The sequence below is a fragment of the Lotus japonicus genome, chromosome 1, assembly GCF_012489685.1.
Source record: "Lotus japonicus ecotype B-129 chromosome 1, LjGifu_v1.2".
Lineage (NCBI taxonomy): Eukaryota > Viridiplantae > Streptophyta > Magnoliopsida > Fabales > Fabaceae > Lotus > Lotus japonicus.
This window is the reverse complement of record NC_080041.1, coordinates 52,379,648-52,398,793: the sequence shown is the minus strand read 5'-3', so window position 1 is coordinate 52,398,793 and position 19,146 is coordinate 52,379,648.

The window sequence follows — 19,146 nt, the reverse complement described above, 5'->3', positions numbered from 1 at the left end:
GTTGGTCCCTCTGATCCACAGCCTCAGAAGAAGAGCAGAATTGTTGCCTCTCACCTTAAGGAGTTGATTCTGGGAAACAAAGATGAACCAGTCAGAACCAGATCAGCATTCAGACCCTCTGAAGAGACTTTACTTAGTCTGAAGGGATTGGTATCCTTAATTGAACCAAAATCAATTGATGAAGCTCTTCAAGACAAAGACTGGATTCTGGCAATGGAAGAAGAACTGAATCAATTCTCCAAGAATAATGTTTGGAACCTTGTCAAGAAACCTCAAGGTGCTCACATCATTGGAACCAAATGGGTGTTCAGAAACAAGCTGAATGAAAAAGGAGATGTAGTCAGAAACAAAGCAAGGCTAGTTGCTCAAGGCTACAGTCAGCAAGAAGGAATAGATTATACTGAAACATTTGCTCTAGTAGCAAGATTGGAAGCAATCAGACTGCTGATATCATTCTCAGTGAATCACAACGTAATTCTTCATCAGATGGATGTTAAGAGTGCCTTCCTGAATGGATACATCTCAGAGGAAGTGTATGTGCACCAACTGTAACACCCCGATTTCGGTGGCGTCACTTTAGTAACCAAAATAAACTTAATGCGGAAAAACGTAAATATTTTTTTTTTTTCGATACTAACTAAGACAAGACTAAATTAAATAAAACCCAAATGCTAAAAGGTAATACAACTAATATACAATATATGAACAGCCCCCGCTGTAAGTAACAACCTCGTCACGAGTAACCTCCAGTGACGGAAAGAAAACTGTAACGCCCGTAGGCAATATGTACAAACCAAATAAAAAGGTGAAGTGTCCGCAACACCATCCCTCAAAACTGAGAATAAGTCAGCCCAGATGGCCTAAAACAAGACCTCCTAAGTCCAACCAACTCCCTGTGATTCCCGTAAAGAAACCACACAAAAAGCTATAGGTGGGAAACTACCCTGTTCCCAAAGGAACAAATGATGTTCAGAGCTAGGACTCTACTCCTACACTAATCCCATCTCGAGGAGCTCACACTAACACTCAATCCTACATGCTAGCATGATCGTCGTCCGAATTCGAAATCCAGTACGACCTAGTCTACATACACCATCCGTCCTCCTCTCGCAACCGCGATACGCTCCAGTTCCTGCATCTCAACCCTAGTTCCTCCCGAAGGATGAACCATCATGAATCAGCCCGCCAAAGACATCTGACAAAGGGCGTTTGTTCGCCAAAGCACACACAGAAGACGCGAGGGTCAACTCCAAAGAATTATATAAATAATACCACCGATAGATATAGATAAGGAAATAGCCACTTAGGCTTATAGCTAGGGATAACATCCTAGGGTTGCACATTCCACAATAACATAAACAACAATAATAACATTTAGCATGTTCCAAATAGGATTAACAAATAACAATCACATTCGCCAACTAAATTAGTATGCATGTTGCATGATATGCAAATGACGGTTAACCCAGTTAACCAAATGCATTCCGGAAACGGATGGACATCAAACGGATCAATCCTAGCACCAGCAACGGTGGGACCATTTCTGCCCGCGTGCCTCTTACACCAAACAAAGGTATGGACAACAACGAGTCAATCCTAGCACCAGCAACGGTGGGACCATTTCCGCTCGCGTGCCTCTGGGATGGACATCAACGGGTCAATCCTAGCACCAGCAACGGTGGGACCATTTCTGCCCGCGTGTCTCTTACACCAAACCAAGGTAGCCAGATCAGCAGTAAACCCGTAGGTCTGCCATTTCGGTCTGCTACAAGAGTCGTCTACAAACGCTCTTACACGGCATTCCGGGTCTTATGACCATTTTGGAAACCGACGAGGTCCAGAGTACGTCCTGTGTTAATACCTCATTAATGTTGCATGAATGCAGGATGATTAGTCAAACAACGTCTCCGAATCTCACTCGACACGTCGCCACGTGTTCTAGCTAAATTAATGTCTCTAAAAGCTTACCCTAAGGTAAAGTCGATTCTGCGACAAAAGACACTTCTTCACAACAAAACACATGTAACTCATGATGATCTCCAAATCATCCGACTCATCTCAATCCGATGGTCACAACTGCTCAACAAGCAAAGAGTATCACATACTCGGAAACTACCGGTTTCCCGGACTTATCCCCAGGATAGCCCAACAATTAGGCATGTCAAGTCGATCCAACCCCTTGGGTTGAACATACGGACTCGCACACGCAACTCCCACAATTAGGCATGTCGAGTCGATCCAACCCCTTGGGTTGAACATACGGACTCGCACACGCAACAAATGACAACGCCAAGTCGGTTCACTCAAAAGAGTCGAACATACGGACATTGCGCGTGTCCAATGACTATCGCCGAATCGATCCAATCCATCGGATTGAACATACGGATCCGCGCGAGTCGAAAGGTTATCGCTGAATCGATCCAATCCCTCGGATTGAACATACGGATTCACGCGAGGTAAAATGGCAATCGCTGAATCGATCCAATCCCTCTGATTGAACATACGGACTCACGCGTGCCTGAGTGACTACCGCCGAATCGATCCAATCCATCGGATTGAATATACGGATTCGCGCGTGTCGAAAAGTTGTCGCTGAATCGATCCAATCCCTCGGATTGAACATACGGATTCACGCGAGGTAAAATGGCAATCGCTGAATCGATCCAATCCCTCTGATTGAACATACGGACTCACGCGTGCCTGAGTGACTACCGCCGAATCGATCCAATCCATCGGATTGAATATACGGATTCGCGCGTGTCAACAATTATTGCCGAATCGGCCCAACCCGTCGGGTTTGGACATACGGATTCGCGCCGCAAAGTCGAAGATACACCCAACAACATAGCTGCTCCAACAGCACAACCACAATAGCTGCTCCAACAGCACAACAACAAACGCTGCTCCAACAGCACCACAACATCTACATACTCGAAGCCCCTCAACTTTCTCAATGCTGGGATCCGACGACACTTCTCGTTTTCCAAAACTATGATTTGCATCCAAAGCTTCCTTCCGAGATTATTACCATTACTTAAAGATTTAGAGGTTGTTTAATGTCTTATGAGTTTTCTTTACAAAATAATTATCCTTTTTGTCTTATCGCGAATCCTATAAGTTCTCGGGATCTCCTAATCCCCAAATGACTCCAGAGAATGTCTCGATCCATACAACACCACAACAAGGCCCGAATCTCATTCGTCCTTTCAAGCTTCCTCAAAACTCTCAAAATAAAATCGGCATGACCTGCCCGCTTTTCTCATCGTTCAGAAACTCAGATTCCAGTACAGAGCATATTCAATTCATCACAATCAACAACATGTCATATATCGATAAATCGCATCATAAACACTTAGCACTTAGCATATAAAGCATGCACCACACATCCTAGATTACCCACATAACACATAGCATGTAAGTCAATCTCAAAAACATTCAGTAGATGAATCATCTACATTGTCAGCCGAAGCCTCAGAAAACATTTTTCAATCACACACAATTCCAGTGCATAAACAGTAAACAATGTCGAAACATCGACCCTAAGCATTAACTAGAGATTCAGTGAGAAGCCCTCACCTGTAGATTCTCCAGGACGATCTCCTAACACTTGTTCACAATCAAAGGCTTGCTCCTCTGGGAATTCCTCAAAATCACCTTTAGAGCAAAACCACAGAAATACTATCAGAATCTATCGAAAACTAAGCTATCGATACTTACTAAGGTTACTCGAAGTAATCTATACTCTAAGGTACGATAATCTAGCGCGAAAAGACAAGTTTTCGGAAAAGGAAATTTTCCCCTTCCTCCCCTATAGGGCTCGGCCACTTTTCACAATTGTGGGGCTCGATTTTTCTTCGATCAAACTTGGTTCCTATGCTTTCATTAGCCGTAACTAAGGGTATTCTGAACTCGGAAAAATTATCGGATCAAAAACTCGTAACTAACGACGTTTATGACAACTAATCCTACTAACACTAAGCTAAGGCGATAGTTTTCAGCCTAAAGGTTGAAGCTTTACCTCAAAAACTCCAAAAATGGGTATTTTAGGTTCAAATTGATTCCGGCGGAATTCCGGCGACATAACGGAAAATCTAACCCGGCAGAAGTGATCTTGGGCACATATAGAAGAGGTTTAGAATCAGAAATGAAAGATTCGGGATAGTTTTGCAAAAACCCATAAACTATCCGCTCAAAAAACTCTACAGAAAAGCTATGGAAAAAGCGATCAGAGGTAAGGATTAGCGACTATACCTCGAAGCCTTGAAGCAGCAACTGATTGATCAAAGATCAAGCAAGGATTGAACAAAATCTTCTTCTCCTTCTTCCTTGGTGAACTCGCGGCTTTGAGGAGAGAAAATGGAGGAAAATTTGAGTTTTTCTTCCTTCCTTTGCTATATATAAAGGTTGGAAATTCGCGGGAAAATGAAAGTTTCGCGAATCTGATTTTTCCGGCTTCATTCTCCATGAATTAATAGATATGTTTTGGCAAAAGAATTCCAAAACTATAAAGAGGTCTCCTTGTATTCTTGGCAACTAAAGCATAGTCGGTATAAAACTATTTTACCCGATAAGTTGCTTTTTGCATCGAATGTCGGAATAGAAAACTTCCTTCTGAAGAAAGATTGAAATCATCAAGAGAAATGGGTGTACGCGTGTAGAATATCCATTTGAAGCTCTGAATAGAAAAAGTTTACATCGTCGAGAAATTCTGGGGTTTTGAAATACCAGGGATTCGGTTTCGGCAAACTTCTGATGATTGGAATCGGACGTTCGTAGATCCTAGAGTTTCGCCTCGAAACGATTGTGATATATGGAAAAAGAGAAGTTCTAACATTTCTCTGAAGATTTTTGGAATTAACTTCCGTCGTGCCTAAAAGTGAAAATTAGCTATATACTAGGGTTTCTGACCTAGGTTAAGCGTATAACGATCGTACTATAACTTTTATCGATCATGATGTAATCCTTTGACTTTTCCTGAACTTTCTCCTTCATAAATTTATTTCATTTACTAAACTCTTGTTCAGGTTTCCCTTCACAATACATCAACCCTAATCGTAAATGGAAATCTCTTCCACTGATCCTAAGCTTAAAATCTTGGGTCTTACATTAGCCTGTGACGCCCTGAGCTGAGAAGGAGGAGGATTGATCGCCTTCTATGTGGAGGGACGCACCACACCCGAACAATAGGTATTCCGAGACTGTGTAGGGATGGACTATACAGTTGAGGAAGGCATATATGATTTGATTGTACTACCCATAACAACAAGTTGCAACTTCTTTTCGGGAGCCCAATTGATAAGAACTCCATGGTTAAGTGTGCTTGCCTTGGAGCAATATCGTGATGGGTGACCTCCTGGGAAGTTTTCCCGGGAAGTGCGCGAGTGAGGACAAAGCGCACTGAAAAGACTCGTGTTGTTACCGTGAGGCCAGTCGTCAGATCGGGATGTTACAAGTGGTATCAGAGCCGACCTCTCCCAGTACGGTGTGGTTCGAGGACGAACCAAGCGGAAGTTGGTGGGCCTGTGACGCCCTGAGCTGAGAAGGACGAGGATTGATCGCCTTCTATGTGGAGGGACGCACCACACCCGAACAAGAGGTATTCCGAGACTGTGTAGGGATGGACTATACAGTTGAGGAAGGCATATATGATTTGATTGTACTACCCATAACAACAAGTTGCAACTTCTTTTCGGGAGCCCAATTGATAAGAACTCCATGGTTAAGTGTGCTTGCCTTGGAGCAATATCGTGATGGGTGACCTCCTGGGAAGTTTTCCCGGGAAGTGCGCGAGTGAGGACAAAGCGCACTGAAAAGACTCGTGTTGTTACCGTGAGGCCAGTCGTCAGATCGGGATGTTACACCAACCTTCTGGTTTTGAAGATGAGAAGAACCCTGACCATGTTTTCAAATTGAAGAAATCTCTCTATGGTCTGAAGCAAGCTCCTAGAGCATGGTATGAGAGACTCCGCTCATTCCTTCGGGAAAATGAGTTTGTAAGGGGTAAAGTAGATATAACTCTCTTCTGCAAAACTTAGAAAGATGATATCTTAATTGTGCAAATTTATGTTGATGATATTATATTTGGATCTACTAATCCATCTCTTTGCAAAGAATTTTCTGAGATGATGCAGGCTGAATTTGAAATGAGTATGATGGGAGACCTCAAGTACTTTCTGGGAATACAAGTTGATCAAAAACCAGAAGCTACTTACATCCATCAGAGCAAGTATACAAAGGAACTTCTGAAGAAGTTCAATATGACAGAATAAATAATTGCTAAGACTCCTATGCATCCTACATGCATTCTGGAGAAAGAAGATGTCAGTGGGAAAGTATGTCAGAAGCTCTATCGTGGAATGATAGGTTCACTTCTATACTTAACTGCATCTAGGCCAGATATTCTGTTTAGTGTACACTTATGTGCTCGATTCCAATCAGATCCTAAAGAAATTCACTTAACTGCTGCTAAGAGAATTCTCAGATATCTGAAAGGTACCACTAACCTTGGCTTGATGTATAAGAAAACATCAGAGTATAAGCTTTCAGGTTATTGTGATACTGATTATGCCGGAGATAGAACTGAAAGAAAGAGTACTTTTGGAAATTGTCAATTTCTGGGAAGTAACTTAGTCTCATGGGCAAGCAAGAGGCAGTCTACTATTGCACTATCCACTGCAGAGGCAGAATATATCTCAGCAGCTATTTACAGCACTCAGATGCTCTGGATGAAACATCAGCTCATTATCAAATCCTTGAGAGCAACATTCCAATTTATTGTGATAACACTGCTGCAATCTCACTCAGTAAGAATCCAATCTTACACTCAAGGGCAAAACATATTGAGGTAAAGTATCATTTTATTAGAAATTATGTTCAGAAGGGCGTACTTCTTCTGAAGTTTATTGATACTGACCATCAATGGGAAGATATCTTTACAAAGCCCTTAGTAGAGGATAGATTTAAATTTATACTGAAAAATCTGAATATGGACTTTTGTCCAATATGAAGATGAATCAGAACCTCTGACTATGATGTTTCCTCATCAAAAGATGTCTAGTTCAGAAGGTAACTCAGTTAGAAGATAAGTACCCATTGGTGCTTACTCTAAGACGAGACAGTAAGCGTGTGTCAGTTACTTTGATACATCGTTCCTTGTGCCCGTGCTGACAATCTGTTGTAATGAGTGTTGATGTGCTTTTTCTCCACCGTGTGATTTGTGTATTAACTATTCATAATGATGTTCTTAATTTTCAACCGTTGATTTTACTTTTGCTTTTACAATAAACAACGGTTACTTTCTAAAGCCACTACGCACACACGTTCTCCATCATTCACGTCTTTTGCTTCTCTCTCCTGTTTGCAAAACCCTTATTCTCTTCGATTCTCTCTCGATTTCACTCATCTCTCTTCTACCCAAACCTCCTACCTTCAACAATGGCGAATTCTGAAAGAGCTGACTCCGGTGAAAGGTCCGATTCCGCCGATGGAAGAGTATTTCCTAGAATGGTTGTGGGTCTTCCAACAGGGCAAGTGGGTCCTGTTCTGCGTCCTAGATCGACTGAGGGTGCTCAAGCTCAAGTCCAAGATGCGGAAGATGTTGTTCCCTTATCTCAGAGAAGATGTGCAGTTACCTGCGTTTTCCCTCCAGAAGATCTCCAAGTTCTTGCTGAATAGAGATTTGACCTCGACAACATTGCTGACAATGGAGTTGATCTTCGTCCTGAAGCTCAAGCTCAAGGCTGGGAAGGGTATTTCCAAAGACTCCATGGTCCAGTTTATGATAAACTTGTGAAGGAATTCTGGAAGCACGCTGACTGCAATGAGCATCAAGTGGTGTCATTTGTTCTGGGAAAGAGGATCATCATTTCTGAGAAGTCGTTTGTGAGGCTTCTGGGTGCAGAGACAAGCAATGTCTATAGATTCCAGTTGTAGGAATCAAGAGTCAAACCAAAAACCAAAGAGGCAGTCAATATGGCTCTTTATTCTACATGGAAGCCAAGGAAAAATGACTGCAAGACCAAGGATCTTCATCCTGAATTGAGAATCTGGCACAAGATTCTGCTAAACTGCATAAATCAAAGGCCAAAGGGAAGCTCTCCAGATTACATCAACTTCACCCAGAAGGTGTTACACTTCTTCATCAAGGAGCACCGCAAAGTCTGCCTGCCCTACTTTCTCTTCTCCTATCTGAAGGAGTGCATCAAGAAGTCAAGAACCACTGCTTCACCCAAGTCTGCAATCAAATACATACCATTTGGCAGACTACTTTCTGACTTCTTCATAGAAAGTAAACTGATAAAGGCTCTGCAAAAATTAGGATGCAATGAAGACTTGACAACAATTACTGGGGATGTCGTCACTCCTACTTCCATGAAGAGAATGGGCCTGATAGAAACAAAGGTTGAAGTCAAAATTGCTGATGCAAGACCAAGAAGAAGAACCCATCTGAAGGACTACCCCCTCTGGTCCAAGGCTGATGACCCGGAGGCAATCAGAATCTATCTTGATGATCTGAGGCAACAAGGCTATGAGATTGATGTGGATGAATTCTTTAGGAATCTTCCAGATCCCCCCTGACTTTGAGTCTCTCAGGAAGAGGAAGAGTAAGAGAAAGCAAGTTGAAGCCTCTAAGGAGAATGATCCCTCTGATGGTGATGACAATGATGATGATGAACCACCGCCTCAGAAGAAGGCCAAGAAGGTCAGGATTGTGACTCAAGTCACTCATCTGCAACCAACTCAGGAACCTGCTAGAACTGCACCTTCTACCAGAATCACAAGATCTGCAGCTAGAGCTTCAAGTAAGTTTGTTGTTCTTTCAGATGATGATTTAAATTTGCTTGATGCAATTAATGATGAAACCAATCCTGAACCTACACCAATCAATCAACCAACTTCTCATCCTTCACCCCCTAGGGCCTCATTCTTCCAACCTTCCATTGAGGAAGAACCCCTCTGGAAAATGGTTCAAGCTAACAAACCCTCTGCTTCCACCTCACCCATTATTCTTCCATACAATCCACAACCCTCTGAACCAATAATTTCTGAGACACAAGCTCAAGAGATGCCAAACCCTGAGAAATCCAACTCTGAGCCTCAACCCTCTGATCACTCAGATGAGGAACACTTTGAAAGAGAAGATCTCTCTCCTTGTCCCACTATTTCCAATCGTACCAATGTACTTTTTTCTTCTCCTTCCAACAAATCTGAAGCTTCTCGCCGATTCTTTCAACTTGTCAGAGAAAGAGTTTCAGAAAATCCTGAACATTTTCTAAATGTTCCAAGTCCAAACCGCTCCTCTGGACCCAGGCCAGAACCTCTGGCTGCTCCAGATTTCCCAATCCAAGCGGTCCCTCTGGCTTCAATGCCTCCTCCACCTCCTCCTCCTCATTCTCCTCTTCTAGAGAATGATGAATCAGTCTCAAACCATTCCCCAGACAAATCACCAAACCCTGAGACTGAAACCTCTCATCAAAACCCTGAGACCAACATATCTGCACATCAGACTCTATAGATTGGTTCTCCCTCTGAGGTTGCAAGTAGCAATCACTCTTCATCACCTGAACCAAACCTCTCCCTTATTCCCTACACCTACTCTGGACCAAACACCCCCCTTGATTGCATGAACTCATTTAATCATGAAGCATCTTTAAGGGTTCGCAATGTGCATGGTCGCACTGACCTAAGTGAGCATCCAGACATGGTTGTTGAGGACTGGGATCATCTGTGTTCTTGGATGGTTGACCAAGTTCCAGTGATAGTAGGGTTTCTAAATGCTGAAAAGAACAAGTGTGTTGAAGCTGCCAATCAACGCCTCAGAAGAAGAAAAGCCTTAAATGAACAGTTGATGAGAGAACAACTCTATACTGTTATTGAAGAAACCAAAAAGAAGAAAGAACAAGAAGAAGAAGCTGCACAGATTTAAGCAGAACAACGTGAAGCTGCAAGGTTGCAAGCTCTGGAACAAGCAGCTAAATTACAAGCTGAAGCTGAGGCACTCAGAAATCAAGCACTTAGAATTGTTCCAGTTACTAATGTTGTCTCCACATCTGCTCAAGTTCCTCACTCTGATCAAGCTACAACGTCTGCTCAACCTCAATCAGATTCAAGGATTGATATCATTGAACAAAGGCTTGATTCTCATGAAGTTCTTCTTCAGAGTTTGAAAGAAATGTGCACCGAGCTTCTAAGAAGGACACCCAAACCCTAGTTTTAGGAACTCTCTTCTCTACTGTCCTTATCTATGCTTATTTATTTTCTTCTTGAACTATGTTTTTCTTTACTATGTTTATCTGTTTTCCTTTTGAACTATGTTTCTTTATCTATCTTCTGTTTATTTAATTATCGTTTTGTGTTGCATAATACTTGTTCATCATACAGTTAATTTTCACTCTACACATTAACCAACAAACAATTTTTATTTATTTATTCATTAATAAAAAAAACTTCATACAATGGTTGATACACTTAAAAGGGAGGATTTTTCCTCAATTCTCTACATTGCCTACGCATCGCTGCCTTCTCAAGCTCCAGACGATGCTGCCTATGCTCTAAGAGGACTAAGCTCTGGCGCAGCTCCTGCCTCTCAGGACCCTCCGCCAACGTCGCCAGAGCCGCCTCTATTGCTCTGATTTCCTCATATAGTTCCAGCTCCTTCTGGAAGAAAAATTGCATTTCTTCCATGAATCTGAGGAAGCGTCTGAGGATGTTGTCCATTTCTGGACTCAGGCTCATGCCTAATAGCCGGTTTGTCAGGGTATAGACGCTCGGTTCCTCTGGATGGCGTACGTTGATGAAGAGATCTTCATCAAAGGCTTTCTTCCTCAACTGCTCGATGCATGCTATGAAGGATGCCATTGCAATTTTAAGATCAAGAGAAAATGAGATGTGAAGACTGATATGGTTTAACCGCTATTTATAAGCTAAGTTCAGTCTACAGAAGTTAATGCTGAAGCAGTTTCTCGAGGATTATTTATTGGTAACAGAAGTTTACCTTAACTCCTTGGCTGGTGGTAAACGTTCATCCTTTTTTATTTAATCTTCTGCATATGCATTAATTAAAAACGTTTTTCTTTAAAAAATTTCTTTAATTTCTTTTTCTTTTCTCCATCTTTTTACACTTAGACCTTTCCTAAGGGGGAGTACCTTGTACTTCAAGCTAAGTTTTTCACACCCTGTGCTTTTTGCTTATGACAAAAAGGGGGAGTATAACCCAGTTTTTGATGTGTAAGTTGTGCTAGTGTGATTTCTTTTTCTTTTAGAGAATTTAAGAGTTCCACTTTTATGACCATAGATGTGTCACTAGGCAAATACAAGGAATACATTTTCACTTCCTCTGAAGTGATACTAGTTGACTCTGATACCTTTACTCTGCTCATGACTCTGAATACTTATGCGCTCTGATTATTTCATCTTATCTATGTCATACATTCTTACTCTGAACTCTTTTATTATTTAGCTCAGAATCTAGATATTACTAATATTTTCATTAAGTCCTAGATTCAGGGGGAGCTAAGCTCAGAATGAAGCTGTGACTTGGATTCAAAATGAGCAACATAAACCATTCACCTCAGGATAAGTTTATCTCTATTCTCTAAACTCTGAGTGAATTCAGTTTATTGTTTAAGAATTGTTCATCAAAATACTTGGTTTTGTCATCATCAAAAAGGGGGAGATTGTAAGATCAAGTTTTGATCTCGTAGTACAACTCTATGTTTTGATGATTACAAGTTAACTATTAAGTATGAAAAATTATGGTACTCTAACGTTGTTTTCTGAGTGTTCAAATGACAGGCCAAGACTCTGGTTCTATTTCACATGATTCAGAAGCACAATGCTCAAAGAGTAACCTCTGCAACGCTTTCGCACGTATTATGTTCAATCAGAACAGTAGATCAAGCTTCAGAAGATCTGAAGATTATAAAGCTCTGATATGGATTCAGCTCACTAGAAGCTCTGAAGGATCAGACGCTCTGAAGGATCAGAAGCTCTGAAGGATCAAACGCTCTGAAGGATCAGACGCTATGAAGGATCAGAAGCTCTAAAGCATCAGAAGCTGAGTAGTGAAGACTCTGAAGTCCAAGAGTAAGCTGGCTCTGAAGACCAAGTACTTCTCCTCTGAGTCCAGAAGCAGAAGGTACAAAGGTCAGAGGATCCAAGCTTCCCTCTGACTCTGATCATCAAGCTTTCACAAGTTCCAAGACGAAGCATCACTTTGATCAGAAGTCAACAAGGTTGAAGGTCATGTCGCTATCCAAAGTACAAAAGCAATTGTACCATTCCTGACGACCTTACCTAACTGATTCAGCCACAGTAGAACTTGGAAATTCCAGATATGTCCTCCAACGGTAGCATCTCCATGCAACGTTCAAACCCTAATCCTTGGAGTATATAAAGAGGCTAAAGATTGAAAGATGTCGTCGAAGAAACTTGTTCACGCGCAAGAAATATTCCAAATCTTCTTAGCAATCTTTCTTCAAATAGAACTAAGTGTGTTTACTATTAGCTTTTGAAGAAGCACTTATTTGTAAACCCAAAACCTTCAAACAGTTGTTTGATTTACCTTTAGGAGATCAAGGTTGATCGGATCCTAGAGAAGACTAAGAGAGTGAATCTTAGTGTTTGCTAAGTCAGTGTATTGTTATTCACTTTGCAGGTAGCAAGTGCAGTTGTAACAAAACCCTGATTAGTGGATTACCTTCATTCTAAGAAGAAAGAAATCACCTTAACGGGTGGACTGGATTAGCTTGAGGGATTTATCAAGTGAACCAGGATAAAATCATTTGTGTGCTTTCCTTATCTCTTATCTCTGCACGTTTATCATTGGTGATTGAAGAGATTTATTTAAAACTCAAGTGGGTCGAGTTTTTAGTTGTAAAACGCTATTCAAACCCCCTTTTCTATCGTTTTTCATACCTTCACTTGGGAAAGGGTTCACCAGCATTCGTGAACTCTATCGTAGCTGAGGCGAAGAACGACGGCGACGTGCGCAACATTTTGGTAGTGCAAGAATTTGTGGATGTGTTTCCAGAGGATGTGCCTGGAATACCGCGACGAAGTTCTGTATTGATATCATGCCCAGTACGGGACCAATATCAATGGCGCCCTATCGGATGGCACCGGCAGAGTTGGCGGAATTAGCAAAGCAGTTGGAGGATCTCTCTTCCAAGGGATTTATCCGACGAAGTGTGTCACCTTGGGGTGCACCAGTGTTGCTGGTGAAGAAGAAGGATGGGAGGTTCAGACTATGTGTAGACTACCGACAACTCAACAAGGTGACAGTGAAAAATCGTTATCCGATGCCTCGGATAGATGATTTGATGGATCAGTTTCGGGGTGCTGTTATTTTCTCGAAGATAGATCTGAAGTCAGGATATCACCAGATCCGTGTCAAGGAGGCCGATATTCAGAAGACCGCATTCAGAACTCGATACGGGCATTATCAGTATGTCGTAATGCCGTTTGGAGTTACCAATGCACCCGCAGTATTCATGGATTATATGAACCGTGTGTTCAAACCATTCTTGGACAAGTTCATGGTGGTGTTCATTGACGACATTCTGATTTACTCGAAGAGTAAAGAGGAACACGAAGAGCATTTACGTCATGAATACTGGATGAAGGAGCTATATGCTAATGGCTCGAAGTGCGAATTCTGGATGGAAGAGGTGAAGTTCCTAGGTCATGTCAGATCAAGTCAGGGTGTGGTTGTTGACCCCAGCAAGATTGAATCGATCATGTCATGGGAACAACCTAAGACAGCAAGCGACATCATAAGTTTTGTTGAGCTTGCTGGCTACTACAGACGCTTTGTGAAGGACTATGCAAAGTTGACTTCGCCGTTGACTCAGTTGGCAAAGAAGAATCAACCATTTGCATGGACGGAGAAATGTGAAGAGAGTTTTCAGGAGATGAAGAAGCGACTAACTACTGCACCAATACTAGCCTTACCTAAAGAGGGTGAACCATACGACGTTTACAGTGATGTTTCACATAATGGGTTGGGCTGTGTAATGATGCAAGAGAAGAAAGTGATTGCTTATGCTTCGCGACAGCTGAAGATTCATGAGAAGAACTATCCTACGCATGATTTGGAGTTGGCTGCTATAGTGTATGCTCTCAAGATTTGGAGGCATTACCTATATGGTAGTACGTTCACGATCTACAGTGATCACAAGAGTCTGAAGTACTTGTTTGATCAGAAGGATCTGAATATGAGGCAGCGCAGGTGGATGGAATTTCTACAAGACTATGAGTTCGCTCTCTACAGTATCATCCGGGGAAAACCAATGTTGTAGCTGACGCTCTTAGTCGAAAGGCTATACATGTATCCTCGTTGATGGTCAAAGAGTTAGAACTGTTGGAGGCATTCCGAGATCTGAGCTTGGATGTTAAGCTCGCGCCAGGAAAGTTGTGCTTCGGAATGGTGACGGGGTCGAGTGGACTCTTGGATGAGATAAAGTCGAAGCAAGAGACCGACGAAGGATAGATTGAGTGGCGCAAACTTGTTACTCAAGGAAAAGCACCGGAATTCACTATCGGAAACGATTGTCTTTTGCGTTGCAAGGGACGAGTTTGTGTTCCCAATGACGCAACTATGAGGAGGTTGATCTTGGATGATGGCCACAAGAGCAGGTTGAGTATTCATCCGGGAATGAACAAGATGTATCAAGACTTGAAACTTCATTTCTGGTGGCCTGGAATGAAGAAGCAAGTAACTGAGTATGTGTCGACATGTCTGACATGTCAGAAGGCTAAGGTGGAACATCAGAAGCTAGCAGGGAAACTACAATCGTTGGATGTCCCTGAGTGGAAGTGGGACAGCATCTCTATGGACTTCGTGACGGCGTTGCCCCTAACACGAAGGAGATTTGATGCAATATGGGTAGTGGTTGATCGATTGACGAAGACTGCTCACTTCGTGGCGATCAATCTAAACTACAAAGTGGAGAAGCTAGCAGAGATCTACATCGCTGAGATTGTACGTCTGCATGGTGTGCCGTCTAGCATTGTGTCGGACAGAGACCCGAGGTTTACCTCACGTTTCTGGGGAGCTTTGCAGCAAGCTTTAGGAACCAAGTTGAGATTGAGTTCCGCTTATCATCCACAGACAGATGGGCAAACCGAGAGGACTATCCAATCCTTGGAGGATTTCCTACGGGCTTGTGTGCTAGATCATCAGGGGAGCTGGGATGAGTTGTTGCCGCTGATTGAGTTCACCTACAACAACAGTTTTCATGCGAGCATAGGGATGGCACCTTACGAAGCTTTGTATGGTCGGAGGTGTCGTACGCCCTTAAGCTGGCATCAAGACGGTGAGAATCTGGTCATTGGACCGGAGCTGGTTCAGCAAACTACAGAAGAGGTGAAGCTAATCCAGGAAAAGATGAGGATTTTGCAGAGTCGTCAGAAAAGCTACGCCGACAATCGAAGACAAGAGCTAGAATTTCAAGCTGGAGATCATGTCTTCATGCGAGTTACTCCGATAACAGGTGTCGGAAGAGCGATCAAGTCGAAGAAGCTGACTCCAAAGTTTATTGGACCGTACCAAATTACGGAGCGAGTTGGACCAATGGCATATAGGATTGCATTACCACCATTCCTATCCAACATTCATGATGTGCTTCATGTGTCGCAACTGCGAAAGTACATGGCTGATGACTCTCATGTGATTGAACCTGATGACATTCAGCTAAAGGATGATCTTACGATAGTGATGCCACCCATCAAGATCGTTGATAAAAGCACCAAACGCTTAAGGAACAAGGAGATGTCCTTGGTGAAGGTCGTTTGGGAACAAGCGACATGCGATGCTACGTGGGAACTAGAGGATAAGATGCGGGAGTCACATCCCGATTTGTTTGTAAACTCTTAAGTTTCGAGGGCGAAACTATTTTAAGGGGGGTGGTATTGTAAGACCCTACTTTGATGAATAAAATTATTTATTTTTGAATAAATAATAAAGTGTGACATGCTTATGATTTGTGAATTTTCTTGATGTTTTGAAGTGTGAAGTATTATTAACATGGAAGTGATAATACTTGAGGGCTAGGGTATAATTATTTATAAAGTCAAGGACTCAAGGATGAGTGAGTTTGGTTGCTTGGAGGCCAAGAATTAGGGTTTTGGCCGAGTGGGTGAAGGGAGGTGGAGAGGAGAGTGATTGTTGACTAGTTTGCATGAGTTATGGGAAAATAGTTAGGGTTTAAGGCTCCAAGCCTTGGCTGATCAGATTTTAGACAAGGGATTAAAGGGAAATGAAGAGCCATAAATGCTTTGTCTCCATTCAAAATTTGTGAAGTGTGCAAAACACTTGTTGGGCTTGCTTTGGCCGTGGGTATAGGGGTAAAAAGGGGAAAACCAGCAGCTTTTGGGAGACCTAAGGAGGCTGAATAGAAGCACAACCTCACATCCTCATTTCCCACACACATTCAGAAGAGAAAAGAAAGAAAACAAGAGAGAAAGAGTGAGAAGGGGGTGGCGGCTAGAGAGAAAGAAAAGAGAAGAAGAAGGAGAGTGAGCAAGAGGGATCAAGAGAGAAATGAGGAGAACAAGACAAGGCTGTAAGTGCAGCAAGGAGAAGGCTCTCCCATTCATCTTTTCCAGCACCAATCCTTCATCTTTCCAAATCCAACAACTAAGGTAAAGGGGTGGATCTAGTGGGTAGTGTCTAGGAATCTTTATGTTGAAGGTTTTCTTGATTAGCATGTCCATGATCTGAATCTGGTTAGATTGATGATGTATGAAGGTTGAGGGTAGAACACATGCTTTAGGAGTTTGATATATGCAGCCACAAACATGATCGAAGTTGATGCCATGCTTGCATGCCATAGTTGCCAAACTTGTCTACTTTGCCATGTTTTTTACTAGGACGAATTCTGTGTTGATTTGTATGCTTAGGGCTGAGTATGATGATGTTTAGCATGATGTCTTACTGCTGTGCAATGGCCCAGAGAATGGCCAAAATGTTTTTCACAAAAAGGGATCAAAACCCTAGAGCAAAGGTGCTCTCGGCCATGCCCAATTTGTGGGTTTTGTTGGAATTTTCTTTAGCTTTTGATGTATTAGTTGTTTCTAATTGCTACTGGAATTTTTACCATATTTGTGAAGCTTGTGTGATGCCATGATCAGTAGGTTAATATTTGGAAAATGACCCTAGGTTTCATGTATGGAAACTATGATTTTATGCCAAATTTGACTAGATTATCACATGATTTTAACATGCAAATTGTAACTTGATCAGTTCTGGATTTTTGTGATAATATGCTTATTGTTGTTGGTTGTATATTGGCTTGTGAAGTTGTGATGGAAGAAAGAAAGAGCTTTTGAAAACCCATGAGCCCTTTAGGGTTCGGCCAAGCCACTTTGTGGTTGTTGGCGAGTTTTCTTTCTTCCGTTTCATGCACAAGTTAATGTGATAGCTTGACTGATGAGGTTGCCATGATTTAAGTATTGATATGCATGAAAACATGTCTAAGTGCCTTGGTATAGCTTATATGTTGATTAACTTAGATATTGCCAAAAGGTTGCTCACCTAGCTGTAATTCCTTTTGGAGCTGTGATTACTACTATGGTTAAGTTGCATAATTTTAGTGAAAATGTTAAGACTCTAGGATTGACCTAATAGAGCCCTAACAAAGAGAAATGAGACTTAATCGCTTGCAAGTAAAATGTGATGTAATTGGAACATAGGTCTAGTGATGACTATGGACCATGAGAACGATGGTACCGTTAGAGACAAACGGTTACTTGCACGCGAGGGAGATTTTTGTGGATCATTGCGGCTCCACGTGTTTTGGTTGACTGCGGTCACCTTGTGATTTTGTGGATCATTGAGGCTCCACGTGAATGAGGGTTGTACTGTGTGTCCCCTCCGAGAATTGTTCATCTGCGGATGATCGTGATTTGGCCATTCGTGTTGAGGTGGTTGTGTGAATGGTGAGGTCGTTAGTCTAACTGAACTTAGGTGACTAACTGTGATATACCTTAAAGATTTTCCTTATTAAATGTTGTTATTTATGAGAATTACATGATTATGTGAAAGTTTATATGAGAACATGAGATCTGACCCTGTTATGTGTTTATGTGTTTATTCTGGGGGGGGGGCAGATGGTGAAGGTCAAGAGTGTTGTGACCTCTTGGACGATCGACTTACATGACCAGCACAAGGACAATGCATGGCAGTCCGACTTTGCCCAGGTACGTCGCCTCTATTTCGGCAGTGCTACGATCACGGGACGCGACCGGCACAAGAACATCATTGAAACTCAGCGGATGGAATGGGGCAAGGTCAAGATGCCCTTTGCACCATGTCGCTTTTTGCACCCAGGAGATGAGGGTTCCTGCTCGAACTCTCCCTAGTTGGTTGCTGTAACGCCCCGAATTTCGGGTGTCACTTTAGTAACCTATCAAAGTAAATATGCAATATTTTCCAAACGAATGTATAAACACGAGTATTATTTTTTTTTCTTTTCGAAGTGTATTTCCAAGCCTAACCAATAGAAACAACTCAACAAAACTATTATGCAATGACACCATGAATCCGACATACTACTCCCTACGATCTTCACATCGGGGAACCGCAAGAAAGCAATGCATCGGAACCTACCCGAAACCTCAAATATAAATTCCTAAAATCTTTATGCAAGCTTAAACCAATAACGGTAAGCTCTCTAACCCAAGGCTCTAGCCTTAAACCAGACTCTACTCGTCGAGTACTCCACTATCCTTCAAGTCCTCATCTCTACTTGCACAAAGGTTAAGCTCCTTCGAAGATTCTCCATCGCCTAATAGCGTTAAGCGCCCAAACAACAAATAACAAACAGAAAAGGTTAACTCCATGCAATTACCACGTAGAAAAGAGAAAAACATGTTATTCAAATTTAAGTGCATATCATGGCTCATAAACTAGCAACTTATTTCAAGATAAATGACAACATATATCCAACAACATGAAATCAAATCATATATCAGCAAAATCAACGATATGAATTTAACTCAGATATCAACAACTTAGCAACATAGATACCACAAACAGATACGCTAACAATATAATCAAAGATAGATATCAATAGAAGCAGCAACATAGAATTAAACCAGATATAAACAACCTCAACAACATAGAATCAACTCATATGACAATAACCT